At 45.8% G+C, this 14,832-nt stretch overlaps 1 long non-coding RNA gene across 1 annotated transcript; it reads right to left on the bottom strand.

Moving 5' to 3' along the window:
- Window positions 1–10,498: 10,498 nt before the first annotated feature.
- On the bottom strand, window positions 10,499–12,633 carry LOC119339138. Its single transcript, XR_005164156.1, has 3 exons — window positions 12,258–12,633; window positions 11,228–11,358; window positions 10,499–11,035 (listed from the first exon to the last, which is right to left on the bottom strand). It is a non-coding gene; the product is annotated as an uncharacterized LOC119339138 (long non-coding RNA).
- Window positions 12,634–14,832: the final 2,199 nt, after the last annotated feature.

Here is a 14,832-nt window from a genome sequence, read left to right as displayed (position 1 = left end):
TCTATACATCCATTAAAAAACAGAAAAACAACATTATATAAAAAAATTCTATACTAATTAAACACTAATTATATCCATCTAACATGCATTCATACATATATACTAGTGAAAAAACAATAATCTAAAAAATTTAAACTAATTAAACATACAAAATACGTATATACTAATATATACATGCATTCATACATTTATACGTGTGTGTGTGTGTGTGTTCATCATGCTTGTGTGTGTGTGTATGGGCTCGGGGAGGGGTGGCGCCCATGGTGGCCGCCGGGGGCGAGGGAGAGGAGTTAGAGGGGGAGAGCTCACAGCAGGGCGACGGCGACGGCGAGGCGACGGCCGGGGGCAGCGACGGGCTGGGGCGTGACGCGGGGGCGGCGACGCAGGGATGGCGCGACGGGGACGGGCCTGGGGCGGCGACGGAGACGAGGGCGGCGACGGGGACGGGGGCGGCGACGGCGACAGGGGCGGCGACGGGGACGGGGGCGGCGACGGCGACGGGGTCGGTGACGGCGTCGATCGATCGGGGCGGGCGGTGCTTCAATGGGGAAACAGAGGAAGAAACAGAGGTGTCACGACCGGGTTTTCTGGGTAATAAATTTCCAGAAAAGACTGTCGTTCTCATCAGCCCCAGAATTACTGTTAGCTGACGAGGCTCCAACTTGATACAGAAATTCCAAGCCAAATACAGAATATATAGTACAAGACCATTCTGGCCTGTGGGTACAACCAATGGTTTCTAGTGATTGATGGCGGAAGCGGGTTGTAAAACATCTGTGTCTATGGGACTCCATTCCCCACGGGAACAGCTGACCAGGTTAAATTCCTATCTTCGCGAGGCTGCTATCTCCATTGCGTGGGTTCCGGGGCTGCATCGCGTCGCTCCTCTCCGTGCAGGAAATCTGGCCAAGACAATAGCCAGGGACAAGCCAGTGAGTACTTTGAATGTACTCGCAAACATTATGAACACAGGTATAATATAACAATGATGTGCTAAAAAAATATTTTTATGCTCATGACGTCGGCCACAAAAGATAAGTAACTCTCGGATGCGTGCAAGCAAGCTATTTATAAAACTGCAATAACCTGATAGTATAAAAGAAATTTATGAAATAAATAACAAGTAATGCCACAGTCGGGCGTCTGAGCGACGCCACATAAAGGGCTTAAAAAGAAATGCCACAGTCGGGCGTCTGGGCGACGCCTCATAAAGGACTTTAAAAGAAATGCCACAGTCGGGCTTCTGAGCGACGCCTCATAAAGGACTTTAAAAGAAATGCCACAGTCGGGCGTCTGAGCGACGCCTCATAAAGGGCTTTAAAAGAAATGCCACAGTCGGGCGTCTGAGCGACGCCTCATAAAGGGCTTTAAAAGAAATGCCACAGTCGGGCGTCTGAGCGACGCCTCATAAAGGGCTTTAAAAGAAATGCCACAGTCGGGCGTCTGAGCGACGCCTCATAAAGGGCTTTTAAAAGAACCAATCAAAGTGAATATCCCGGAGGTAGAACTATCCCAGAGATACACGATAATAACAACAATATCATGGGTTAGCCAAATAATAATAATCATAGTTATCACCAGTCACAAGTAGTAATTCCATTTCTGGATTAATAGTTTCACCTCCGAAGACCGACACTAAGACCGACACTTGACCCATCCCAGACTGTAATCCTTAACCATGGACACGGCTATTCGAATAGGTTTATTCTCTGCAGAGGGTGTACTCTTTGCCCACGAGTAACGGATTTCTTTAGTCCATCGGGACTAATTCCGTCTACGGTCTTTTTGTTGAAAACACACCTAACTTGCACACACCAGCTTATCACACACGTGTCTGGAATCACCCACGACACCTGTTAAGCAAACTCTAAGTGGGGAGGCTACAACCTCGCGTAGCATGGGATCAAATTTATATCGCGCGCTCTAAGGGGTGGCCTCCCCTCTCGGTCCCAACCGGAAACACCCATGCTCCCGGACCAGGTGGCCTGCCTACCAGTTACAACCAGTATCTTCCACCATGGCCTCTCTGTACGGTGTGTGCTAGAAAGAGGTTGACAACTTACTGAACCGTACTCTACTTGCTGTAGAGACGAGTGGTAGTACGAAACAAGTATGGGGGTTACTGGAATAAGACTAGATCTACGATCGACTCAGGAGGTTCAAGTATTCCCTGCATGATTAGTATAACAAATATATTTCATCAAACAGAGTCACCACTCATATCACCTTACCATGCTATACCAGACAGAACCGTCCCGACGGAGACCGGCGACAAACTCATACCTACCCAAGGTATAGGTCTTCCCGGTTTCCTGCCGGTATGCATGTAAAGCTCATGAGGGTGATTATCATCACAAGTGTGTCCATTACCAACAGCATGGAAATCAGTAACATGCACCCATGCATATGATCATATCACATGAAATAACAAGTCCTTCGAAATGCGGTGGTGTTATAAATGCATCAACGATCACTCCAAAATTATTATGCCGGGGTTCAGAATGCTTGCCTTCAATGTGTGGAAAGGCAGGGTGCTCTCCAAACTTTTGAAAGTTTCTTCTCTCTCCCAAAAATCCTATTTGAAAATATATTTGAATTAACACACATTTCAAAAACAGAACCAAAAAGTTGTTTGAAATTTTTTCAAATAAATCTTAAAATAAACTAGATCAAATATGAGGAAGGTAGGAAAAAGAATCAACTCATTTGGACTTATATTTAAAAAGTTATAGCCAGTCAAAGATTTGGTCAAAATCTGTTTTGAAATAAAATAGAAAAAGAAAACGTTTCGGCAGAATACATCTTCGAAAACGGGATACGTACTTAGGGTCTTTACGCTTCCACTTGAACGCGTGGAGGCGGAGCTGGGTCACCGACAGTGGGCCCGCCTGGCCCACTGGTCAGGTTTGACCAGTCGCCGCGCGTCGTCTCCCTCCTCTGCCCGAGCAGAGCGGGGCTCCGGCGATCGTCGCCGGCGTTTGGCTGCTCCTCGCGGGCCCCCGAGGGTGGGGATGGATCCGCACGGCTGGGGCGGTTCTCCCAGTGGTCGTAGGGTTGCTGGGGAAGGAGTAAATCACCGGCGGCGAGCTCCACGGCGGAGGGAAGCTTCGGTGGCAAAGTGATTTGTTGGCGGCGACGGCTCCCGATCAAAATTAAGTAGGGGGTTGGGTTCACAGGGGAATGAGGAAGTTCTTGGTGGAGAGAACGGAGAGGGGGAGGTACTGGAGGTGCTGGATTGGCCGGGGCGATGGCGGCGGCAGGAGTTGCCGGAGATGATGAAGAAGACCTCCCCGGGTCGAATGCGAGGCAGGGGAGCGCCATGGGGGTAGCATGAGGTCGCGTGCGTGCTCAGAGGGGCTCGGGGTGTCCATTTATAGCACGCCGAGGTCGGTTCCGCGGCGGTGGGGATAAGCTCTCCGGCGAACCGCCTCTCTGTAGCTAGGGCGACGTGGCGGCGACGAACGCTAGCGGACACCCGTGTGGATGAGCTCGGGCTGTGCCGGGGCCAGGTGGCGAGCCGGGGTGGCTTGGGCGATGCTGAACGGAGCAGGGGCTGTCGGGCGGCGGCGGCGGCTAGCTCTTGGCCTGCCGGGCGCGGCGGGGGCTGCTTGGCGCGTTGCTGCGAGGAGGGGAGCGCGTGGCGTGGTGCTGCAGAGCGGGCCAAAGCCGTGGGGGCCAGCGTGTCGACTCGGGCGCGCGGCTGCAATACGCGCGCTCTGGGCGCGTCCAGTGCACGCACTGGGTGTGCTCGACAAAATGCCAGAGCATGCTACAGAGCTTGGTTGAGACTGGCAATTAACAGACCTAGGTTAGGAGGAACGGGGAGTCTAGTGGACATGCTGGTTTGATCAGAGGTGCAAGGTCACAATGCAAAGACAAAAACATGTCAAAACTGGCCATGCACACCAGGTGTTTGACAAAATGCCAAGGGCACTTAGGCATTTCTTGGAGTGGCCAAAATCTCCAGATCAGTGTCTCTGTGGATGAAAGAGAGAGTGGTGATGTTAGTTGATCAAAAGAAGAAACTTGTTAGTGCAAGTTTTACAAAACTTCAATTCTGGACAGGAAATAAATGACATTATTCCATGAACCAAAAATGATCTAAATGGTGCATGCTCCTGGACTTAAGGGTTTAACATGGGGGACTACAAGTAGGAGAAATAGTTAAGGGTATAGGAGCAACTAGAATGGTGGTTGCTGTACAAACCAACAAGTTGGTCCAGAATGAAGATCAAGTTGATTCACTCAAATTTTTCAAAGAACATAAATAGGTTTTTGCTCAAAGAGTAATAATAGGCTCCTACTGACCTCCCTTAATTTTGGTAGAAGTTTTAAAGGAATATTTAAATAGGTTGTAGTGCAAAATGCACTCTGAACCAGAGAAGAAAAATTGAGTGCAGGGCTCAAAATATTTCATGAATGAAATATATTTTTGCATAAAAGTGATTTAAAAACATCACATGACATCTCCAAATTTTTGTGGAAATTTTAAGTGAATTTATCAAATGGTTGTAGTTCAAATATGGCCATTTAACCTTGAAAAGCTATTTTCAAGGAAAATAAAGATCAAGCAACTTATTTATTTAATTAGTTATACTGATAAAAGGAAAGTTTTTCTTGAGAGGTTAAACAAGTCCAATAACATATTTGAAAAGTTTTCTTTTTGGGAAAAACTCAACATAACAGGGAAGAAAAAGGTTTAAAAAAAACAAAGTGGAGCTCAAAAATTCAAAGTTTTGAATCCTGGCAAAATTTTACTTTAATAAAACAAGGCCAAATTCTGGGGGTGTCACAAGAGGGAGAATGAAATTTTTCAAAGTGTTGTATATATAGAAGGCACCTTTAATACCGGTTGGAGCCACCAACCGGTACTAAAGGCCTGTTTTGGCCAGCCCAAGCGGCGGGAAGCGACCCCCTTTAGTACCGGGTGGTGGCACAAACCGGTACTAAAGGCCCCCCCTTTAGTACCAGTTTGTGCCACGACCCGGTACTAAAGGGGGTGCGCTGGCGCAGGTGCGGTGCAGCAAGTTTAGTCCCACCTCGCTAGCCGAGGGGCGACCACACTGGTTTATAAACCCCCGTGCGGTCGCTCTCTCGAGCTCCTCTCCAAAGCAGGCTTACTGGGCCTACATGTTCTTTGCTGTCCTGTGGGCCCACTTGGCCTTTGCGGGCCTGCATCCTGGCCCAACGACAGGTTGGGTTTCTAGTCGTATGCAGGCCGCTCTGGCCTAGTAGGTGGGTTTTTTATTTTTTTGCTTTATTTATTTTTGTGTTTTTTTTGTGTATTTAGAGTTTCTTTGTGAATATTTTTGCTTTAGGTACAAAAAATTACAAACTTTCTGTTAGTGCCCGTAGTTTTCAAATTTGAATAGTTTAAATTTTGAATTATTTGAAATTAGTGTGAATCACTAGTTTGTGAATAAATTAACTTTAAAAATCAGTAAAGGCATGAAAGAATTTGTTTGCACATAAAAATTCTTCGCGTTTCAAATCCCAAAACACATAACTACCCTAACTATTACAGAGATTCTCCTCTGGGTGTGAAACACAGAAGAAAATGATGATAGTGAAGCCGATCACATCCCAGATCTTTGGGTGTGAAACTTTTTCTTCGCGTGTGTCCCTTTGCGCCGTAACCATGGAAAATCTTCATCATTTAATGGGATGCTCGGGTCAATATTCACTGTGAATGGAGCAATTTCATCAAACTTTTCATAATCTTCTGACTTGTCTGTCTTGTCATCCACTCCCACGATGTTTCTCTTCCCAGAAAGAACTATGTGCCGCTTTGGCTCATCGTACGATGCATTCGCTTCCATATCTTTTCTTTTTCTTGGCTTGGTAGACATGTCCTTCATATAGAAAACCTGTGCCACATCATTGGCTAGGACGAATGGTTCGTCTGCATACGCAAGATTGTTGAGATCCACTGTTGTCATTCCGTACTGCGGGTCTTCCGTTACCCCGCCTCGTGTCATATTGACCCATTTGCACCGAAACAAAGGGACCTTTAAACCACGTCGATAGTCAAGTTCCCATATGTCATGTATATAACCATAATATGTTTCCTTTCCCGTCTCGGTTTCTGCATCAAAGCGGACACCACTGTTTTGGTTGGTGCTCTTCTTATCTTGGGCAATCGTGTAAAATGTATTACCATTTATCTCGTACCCTTTGAAAGTCATTATATTCGAAGATGGTAACTGGGACAGCAAGTACAAGTCATCTTCAATAGAGGTGTCATGCATGGTACGTGTCTGCAACCAGCTGGCGAAACTCCTGATTTGTTCACGTGTAATCCAGTCATCAGACCGCTCCGGGTGTTTGGAGCGTATCAAATTCTTGTGTTGATCCATATACGGAGCCACCAAGGCGGAATTCTGTAGAACTGTGTAGTGTGCTTCAGTGAGAGAATGTCCGTCCATACATATTATTTGTTCCCCTCCTAGCGTGCTTTTTCCATCCAGTCTGCCCTTATGTCGCGATTCAGGAACACCAATCGGCTTAAGGTCAGGAATAAAGTCAATACAAAACTCAATGACCTCCTCATTTTGATGGCCCTTGGAGATGCTTCCTTCTGGCCTAGCATGGTTATGAACATATTTCTTTAAGACTCCCATGAACCTCTCAAAGGGAAACATATTGTGTAGAAATACAGGACCCAAAACGTTAATCTCTTCACATAGGTGAACTAGGACGTGCGTCATGATGTTGAAGAAGGATGGTGGGAACACCAACTCAAAACTGACAAGACATTGCACCAAATCATTCTGTAACCTTGGTATGATTTCTGGATCGATTACCTTATGAGAGATTGCATTGAGAAATGCACATAGCTTCACAATGACTAATCGAACGTTTTCCGGTAGAAGCCCCCTCAATGCAACCGGAAGCAGTTGCGTCATAATCACGTGGCAGTCATGAGACTTTAGGTTCTGGAACTTTTTCTCTGCCATGTTTATTATTCCCTTTATATTCGATGAGAAGCCAGACGGTACCTTAATACTGAGCAGGCATTCAAAGAAGATTTCCTTCTCTTCTTTGGTAAGAGCGTAGCTTGCATGACCCTGATGTATGCCGTCTTCTCCGTGCATAGGTTGCTGGTCCTCCCGTGCCTCAGGTGTATCTTTTGTCTTCCTATACACGCCCAAGAAGCCAAGCAGAGTCACGCAAAGATTGTTCGTCACGTGCATCACGTCGATTGCGGAGCGGACCTCTAGGTCTTTCCAATATGGCAGGTCCCAAAATATAGATTTCTTCTTCCACATGGGTGTGCGTCCGTCAGCGTCCTTCGGAACAGGTTGTCCGCCAGGACCCTTTCCAAATATCACCTTCAAATCCTTGACCATATCATGTACATTAGCACCAGTACGGTGGCGAGGCTTCGTCCGGTGATACGCCTCACCTTTGAAATGCTTGCCTTTCTTTCTTACGGGATGCCTGCTCGGAAGAAATCGACGATGTCCCAGGTACACATTCTTCTTACAACTATTCAAATATATACTGTCGGTATCATTCAAACAGTGCGTGCATCCGCGGTATCCCTTGTTTGTCTGTCATGAAAGGTTACTGAGAGCAGGACAATCATTGATGGTCACGAACAGCAACGCCTTTATGTCAAATTCTTCCCCCATGTGCTCATCCCACGCACGTACACCTGTTCCATTCCACAGTTGTAAGAGTTCTTCAACTAATGGCCTTAGGTACACATCAATGTCGTTGCCGGGTTGCTTAGGGCCTTGGATGAGCACTGGCATCATAATGAACTTCCGCTTCATGCACAACCAAGGAGGAAGGTTATACAAACATAGAGTCACAGGCCAGGTGCTATGGTTGCTGCTCTGCTCCCCAAAAGGATTAATGCCATCTATGCTTAGACCAAACCATACGCTCCTTGCGTCATCTGCAAACTCCTTCCCGTACTTTCTTTCGATTTTTCTCCACTGCGACCCGTCAGCGGGCACTCTCAACTTTCCTCTTTCTTACGGTCTTCTCTATGCCATCGCATCGCCTTGGCATGCTCTTTGTTTTGGAACAAATGTTTCAATCGTGGTATTATAGGAGAATACCACATCACCTTGGCAGGAATCTTCTTCCTGGGGCGCTCGCCCTCGACATCACCAGGGTCATCGCGGCTGATCTTATAGCGCAATGCACCACATACGGGGCAAGCGTTCAAATCCTCGTACTCACCGCGGTAGAGGATGCAATCATTAGGGCATGCATGTATCTTCTACACCTCTAACCCTAGAGGGCAGACAGCCTTCTTTGCTTCGTACATACTCTCGGGCAATTCGTTGTCCTTTGGAAGCATATCCTTTATCATTACCAGCAACTTTCCAAATCCCTTGTCAGATACACCATTCTCTGCCTTCCATTGCAGCAATTCCAGTGTGATGCCCAGCTTTTTCTTGTCACCTACGCAATTTGGGTACAACAATTTTTTGTGATCCTCTAACATGCGCTGCAACTTCTTCTTCTCCAAATCACTTGCGCAGTTTCTCTTTGCATCGGCAATGGCCCGACCTAGATCATCAGCGGGCTCATCTGATGCCTCTTCTTCAGCTTTTTCCCGCATTGCCGGCTCAGCTTCTTCCCGCATTACCGGCTCAGCTTCTTCCCCCATTGTTGTATCATCGTATTCAGGGAACCCATGGCCAGGATAGCTGTCGTCGTCCTCTTCTTCATTGTCTTCCATCATAACCCCTCTTTCTCCGTGCTTGGTCCAAACATTATAGTGGGGCATGAAACCGGACTCAAACAGGTGGACGTGAATGGTTCTTGACGTAGAGTAATTGCGACCGTTCTTACAGCCAGCACATGGACAAGGCATAAAACCATTCGCCCGCTTGTTTGCCTCAGCCGCAAGCAGAAAAGTATGCACGCCCTCAATGAACTAGGGAGAGCATCGGTCATCGTCATCCATTGCCGGCTCATCTTCATTACGCAACACCGAATAGACCAAATTAATACAAGTTCATACATAAAGTTCATACAACACTTAAATGCAACAAACAAATAACTCTCTAGCTAAAGCATTTAAATGCAACAACAAATGCGATCAAGATCGCAACTAAGGTAACAATTGATCCAACAGCATAATGATACCAAGCCTCACTATCGATGGCATATTTTCTAATCTTTCCAATCTTCAAGCGCATTTTCTCCATCTTGATCTTGTGATCATCGACGACATCGGCAACATGCAACTCCAATTCCATCTTCTCCCCCTCAATTCTTTTCAATTTTTCTTTCAAGTACTCGTTTTCTCTTTCAACTAAATTTAACCTCTCGACAATAGGGTCGGTTAGAATTTCCGGTTCACATACCTCCTAGATAAAAATATCTATGTCAACTTGATGGGCATAATTTTTCATAAACACGAAATGCAACAAATAGTTTTAAAAGAGAATATACCACATCCGAATCATAACAAGGACGAGGGCCGACGGGGACGGATATCAAAACCATGGCACTATGTATAACAAACAACGTACGGGTAAGATAATTATTATACGAGTAACTATATATCCAAATCACACAAACATAAATTTTTTATATAAAATTTCATGAACAAGAGGCTCACCACAAGGTGGTGCCGGCGACGGGACGGTGCGGGCGATCGACGGTGGTTACGACGGAGATTTAGAAGGCACTAAGTAAACCACACCTACATATGCAAACTAAGTGTTATTTTGACCTCAAATTGCATATAAATCAAATACTACCACATATAATTCCTCCCAAATTACTAAAACCCACAATTAATCACTATATAAACCAATGCAAGAGCTAATCTAGCAATGAGAGATGAAAGGACAAAGTTGCTAACCTTGGTGATCATTTGAATGGATGGGGGCCTGCAAATCTTGACAAATTTGGGGCAAATTTTGTGATGAACTCGAGAGGAAGAAGGGAAGAACAGGGGAGAGGGAGAGGGGAAAGGGGGAAGAACAGAGTGCGGGTGGGCGTAGGGTTTATATAGGACGACCTTTAGTACCGGTTCGTGCCACGAACCGGTACGGCACGAACCGGTACTAAAGGTGCTGGAAGGGCCCCACTCCGACAACATCCTGCCACTACTTTCTTTAGTGCCGGTTCGTGGCACGAACCGGTGCTAATGGTTTGCCACGAACCGGTACTAAAGAGCTCCTCCCGCCTAGCCGTTGGAACCGGCACTAATGGACACATTAGTGACGGTTCTGTTACAAACCGGGACTAATGTGTCTCACATTTGACCCTTTTTCTACTAGTGATCTCAGCCACTTAAGGTGTATTTTAGGAAAACCCCCCTACTGGCAATTAGTTACAAAACAGAACTTTTGCAATAACCACCTGAAGTATTTCATTTCCTTCTCCATTCAGTTTGTCCAACGACAGACATGAAGCCCCATATCCTATTAGTTTGTATACTACTTAATATCTTTGCACGTATTTGGACCTCATGAAAACCATGCATATTTCAGTACATTAGTGGCTTGTACCACATCACTAATTATGCAAAAAGAAGCTGAATATGATTGTCACTGTAAAGTATGTCAATATGTATCACAAATATGCGAGTGCATAGAAAAAATTAACCCACCCTTTGAAGCATAACTAAACATTCGACTCGGCCATCCCAGATTGAGCATATCACAAGCATACACACTACTGGAATCAGCTACTTTGCCATCTGCCAGATCTTTGCCGTCTGCTAGCAAGACAGAGTATTAAGGACTAATATGGTCACCACTCAACAGACATTGCTATTTAAAATGATAAGCTCTACTATCTTGATGGTACATCATAGAAAAGCTCTAGCATTTCCCTCCAGTTCTACTACTTCTTGCTCATCAAGCTTCTTGTTCTGGGAGAGATCACAGCAAGCAAACACGATTTAGTTGAGCACAGACACACACATAAGCATGATCAAGAACAGAGTTAAATTTATCTTGCAGAGAAACTCTCAATTGTTAGAAAGGGGAGACTTTGATAATAGCTTCTTCCATCCGTCTGTAGTCCTGATGTTTCTGCTTGTCAGAGCATCATGCATCTACAAATACAAGTAGAAAATAGTTTACATTACAAGGAAAGAAGTAGGAAAATTATGTTCTCTTATCCTGATCATCTATGTATTGAAAAATTAAGAATGCAATTCAAGTTCTTTCGCTAAACCGGATATGACAAAAGTAAAAACTTGATGCTGCAGCACAAAGTAAAAACAAGATGTGACCAGCATTGGTACCTCCTGAGAGCGGGCTTGTTTCTTTTTCGGTGTAATCACATCATCAATGAGAAGCATTGGAGAATTAATCTCTGCAAATGAGGTAGCATCACTGAAATCTTGATTTTGAACACTATTGACCGATTCCACGGCTGCGAACAAAAATTCAGCAAAAAACATCAAACAAGGATTAACAGAAAATTAGGTAATGACAAAATATTCTTGCCTTTCTAGGACTGCAATGTTAAGGTTGCAAATTAAAAAGATTCCAAGACTGCAATGGGTTGCAAATTAAAAAGATACACAGAAAAATAGTCTTATTTTCTGCATAGAAAAGGTAAAAAAGGTTTTGTGCATACAAGCATTTTACATGCAGGTAATTTGACAGGTAGATGAGATTAGTTTGTTCACATGTACAAATATCCGAGAAGATGATGAAATCTCAAGATAGAGAACTGCTCGAAAATCTAGTATAAGCATAGCAAGCTTGTCCAGTGACTAATATTTCTGTTCATCGATACAGAAAGATATCCCTGTTATCCATATCAAGTTGAAAGCAAGCGTATCCTAGATGGGCATGAACTAGCTGTCCAGTCAAAATTTTCAATTAGGTAAACATTATGTTTTTTGTTATGCTAATCAACACCGAATAAAGGTCTTTCCAAATTAACTGAATTTGGTACATGAAAGTGTCAGTACATACTAAACTAAGATTCTACAGTCTGCACTATAGTTCACATTTATCACATTTGCTTTTTTCATTGGAATGATAAAACGAGGTGAATAAGCATATACATTGGCAATATACATATACAGTTGGATTGATGGATGTTCCGTCCTTAGTAATTTTCTTTAGCTCTCCGTATGTATAGCATACTAAAGTGGTACGACCTGGAGACTTGACACTGGAGACTGGAGAAGTGCTGGTAGCAACCTCACAGGCAAGCATACCTGAAGACTGGAGACTGGACGCTGAACATAAATTGATTTCCTAAATAAATGCTACAGAATTAACTAAGAAAATTGGTAGCAACCTCACAGGCAAGCATACCTGAATACTGAAGATTTCTTCTTCAACGTTCCCATACGGCGGAGGGGTGCGAGCGACGTGTGAACAATGCGGGAGGTTTTCCCGAGAAGAGTACCTTGGAGACGGTCCGCCGGGGCAGGACGTCAGAGCAGAGCATTTGTCCGCACAGGGGAGGTCTGCCAGGGCAGCCAGGACGCCGGCGACAAGACGGCGGGGTGCTGGATCTGGACCTCCACTGGGCGCAATCGCCCAGGTAGGCACCGGATCTGGCCCGCCGCCACCGTCGACAGGCTTTTGCTATCGCTCAGCTACGCCGCCACCGTCGGCAAGCTCTTGCTATCGCCCAGCTACACCGCCTTGGAGGATTTTGGGTCTGGGTTAATGCGTGCCTAGGAAGGAGGAGATGATTATGAAAGCAAAACGAGTAGAATTGAAGGAGTTTTGTGCAAATAATGTAGTACATGTGTGTTCTGATCCATCCAGAAGAATCTGGGCCCTTCATTCAAGATCAGATGGCCCAGACATGTTTTTTCTATTTTTGCACCTGTGGCCCGTTTTCTATTGTAGTCGCTCCCATATGTTCTGGATTGCAGGGGCTCTAGATTATCCTTTAGGCAGTGGCGGCACCAACATCCAGACGTTGTGATGTCACGTGGATGTATGTAGTCAATTTTCTTAACCTTTTTTATCAGGAGTGGTGTACGCATACATGAGATTCTCCCGTTTGCTAAATTCATGTGTAGTCACTAGACTGCACAGCTAGAGTAAATTGCAAAACGAAATTGCTTTGCGTACGACTTTAAAATGTACGATCTAGTCCGACCCAGTGATCCCACGAATGCCGCTGATGCAGAGTTTTGATCGGAGGTCACTGAGTAGTGTCGTATAAAGTTGTACAAGTATTCATCGTACGCCTAGCACTGCTCATTGCAAAAACCAACAACACTGAAGGCTACGCTTGTAGAAACCACACTTTTACGGAATCTGAGGCGTGTCCCTAGCCTTCAATGTTGATTGTTTTTTTAAATAGCCTCAGACTTATGTAGAAGCGTGGTTTCTACAACCCTATCCTTCAATCTCCATGCTTTTTTACAATTCACTCACATAGCTACAACTTGACTTCGCCACTGCCTTTGGGGCAATCATACCAATAAATTTCCCGCTAACAATGTTGTTGTAGCAAGTGAGAAGGTTCATGTCATCGTAATCTTTGTGGACACACTTTTGAAGATGTTAAAAGGTGATTGTCTGTCATCTTACAACCCATGTTCCTGCTATGTGCACTATCAAACTATCTTTTAACCTCCCTATTTTCATGGCCTAAGAGATATGTGTGTGTTATCCCTGTGCCTCAATACAGGTGTGTTGGGCATCAACGGCAGTGTTGCATGTCATTGGTACATTCATGAGGATTTGCCAGAAGTCAACTCCTTCTATAGTATTTACTAAAGTTTTTTCCCACATAATTTTACCTATCCCCCTTGGTCATTTACTTAGCTTCCACACCAAATTTGCACCTCTTGTTGCTTTTGCTCCTACAAAATAGGAAAGTTCATCCTATGTTCGTAAGGATCCGCTGAAAAGTACTGTTGAAGAGATGCTTGATCTCGACCCTTGTGCGAATATAGCGTGCTTGCTTTATTTTCTTGTTATAGTGCTATTTTTATGTTCTTCACAAAGCACATGTTTAATGATGTGTTCTCCTATTGATGCGGCACAAATAATTTAATCTGCACTATGACTGTTAGAAGGTTGGTGCTGACCATCACTAGTGTTTTGTCGGGGGTTGGGTACGCCATATGCCAACAGATGGCTTATCATGGTGGGAGCGAGTAGAACGTCGCCGGTGCCTGGAAGCGGGATAAGGCGTAGACACGTACGCCGGCGAACTTTACCCAGGTTGGGGGCTCTCCGTGCAGATAATACCCCTACTCCTGCTCTGCGGGGTCCCCGTATGATCACTAAGGCACTAGTGATACAAGGTGCTCCTTGAGCTGTGTCTAGAGGTAGGAGAAGGCAAGGCTAGCTCTTCCCTGCCCTAGTTGACTGGCTAGTTCTATCAGAGTGGGAACCCTTTGCATGGATGCCCTGGGGGGTTTATATAGGCCTACCCTCCAGGGTTGTAACGGTAATCCGTCCGGGTGCTGGGCCCGGCTGTCAGTGTCTCCGGCCTCCGGATTCTCCGCCGACTACTGGGGCCCGCCGCCTGGTGGGCCCCGCCGATTGGTTGGTGGCTGCTCACTATAGCCGTGCCGCTAATGACGAGGGCTTGATCATCTCATCGTGGCTACAGTCCCGCCGCCTGGTGGGAGGTCACTTAGGCCACACCTAGTATCATCAGCTTAATGGCATGCTTGCCTCGGGGCAAGGGACGGCCGCCTGCTGGAGGCCGGCCCTCCCTGAGTCCGATTGGTTGGGCCTCCGCCGTCTTCTACGGCGTCACTGTCCGATAGGGCCCGCCGCCGGCATGCCGTACCGACAGGTCGTTGTGGGGAACAGGGCTCCGCCTGCTCGAAGTGACGTCGGGGGGGACATGGCACAGTGCCACGCCGTGCGGAGATCTCTGCCTGTACGGGGCACTGTAGCCATGCTTGTT

This window comes from Triticum dicoccoides, chromosome 7B (genome assembly GCF_002162155.2).
Source record: "Triticum dicoccoides isolate Atlit2015 ecotype Zavitan chromosome 7B, WEW_v2.0, whole genome shotgun sequence".
In the NCBI taxonomy this organism is placed as follows: domain Eukaryota; kingdom Viridiplantae; phylum Streptophyta; class Magnoliopsida; order Poales; family Poaceae; genus Triticum; species Triticum dicoccoides.
Note: the sequence above shows the minus strand (reverse complement) of the source record. Positions and strands in the feature narration are given on the sequence as shown.